Below are 1,233 nucleotides of genomic sequence, written 5' to 3'. Positions count from 1 at the left end.
TACATACATACATACATACATACATACACAATGCATTTACAATACATGCATAACAACGATTATCCGGAGAGTTGGTTCAAAGAATTCTGCCGCTAACTGATTTTTTCTGAACAAGGCGTTATCACTTCCGCCAACAGAATATACATTAAACAAATATTAAGTTGATTATATCGACCCCAGTGTGTAACTGGTACTTATATAATTGACACCGAAAGGATGAAAGGCAAAGTCGGCCACGGTGGAATTTGCACTCAGATCGTAAAGACAGGCAAACCGCTAAGCATTTCGGCCGGCGTGCTAACGTTTCTGCCAGTTCGCCGCCTTAAAGCACGTGGTTATTGAATGAGAAGATGCAAACAGAGGATGATTATGGAAAGGGTATGAATGAAGGAACGGAAAGAAAATGTATTTTGGCAAAAAAGAGATACAAAGCGCAGAGCAAAAACATAGTTTATTTTATTCTGGGAGTCATCAAATTTCAATAGGAAGAATTATGAAGAAAGACAGAGAGGACATGAAGCGTAAGATAATAATATACGAAGGGTGGCCTGGCTACCCTTTCCGCCAAACAAATTCACTCGCAAAACATTAGTCCCCCTTGGGCCGAAGTAGAAGACAATTGTACACATTACTTGGGAACCTACAAGAGAAGGTTAATTGTGGCTTGAAAAAATTATTTATATTCCATCTTTTTACTGTGTATAGAAAGTCCAGGTTTACTTTATCCGGCGTGATGTTCTTTTCCCTGCTGGTGGTGTGGTTTGCGGAATATTTCTAACAAGTAGTGCGAGGGGAGGAGGCTAATTCGTTAGTTCCGTACACATACATGCGTATATCTATCTATCTATCTATCTATCTATCTATCTATCTATCTATTATAAGTGAATGTGTGCATGCATCAATACATATATGTACATATATATATGTGTGGTAAGTAGCTTGCTTACCAACCACATGGTCCCGGGTTCAGTCTCACTGCGTGGCACCTTGGGTAAGTGTCTTCTACTATAGCCTCGGGCCGACCAAAGCCTTGTGAGTGGATTTGGTAGACGGAAACTGAAAGAAGCCCGTCGTATATACGTATATATATATATGTATGTGTGTATGTGTTTCTGTGTCTGTGTTTGTCCCCCCAACATCGCTTGACAACCGATGCTGGTGTGTTTATGTCCCCGTAACTTAGCGGTTCGGCAAAAGAGACCGATAGAATAAGTACTAAGCTTCTAAAGAATA

Source organism: Octopus bimaculoides, chromosome 13 (assembly GCF_001194135.2).
Source record: "Octopus bimaculoides isolate UCB-OBI-ISO-001 chromosome 13, ASM119413v2, whole genome shotgun sequence".
Lineage (NCBI taxonomy): Eukaryota > Metazoa > Mollusca > Cephalopoda > Octopoda > Octopodidae > Octopus > Octopus bimaculoides.
The sequence above is the reverse complement of the archived record's forward strand: the minus strand, read 5'-3'. Positions refer to the sequence as shown.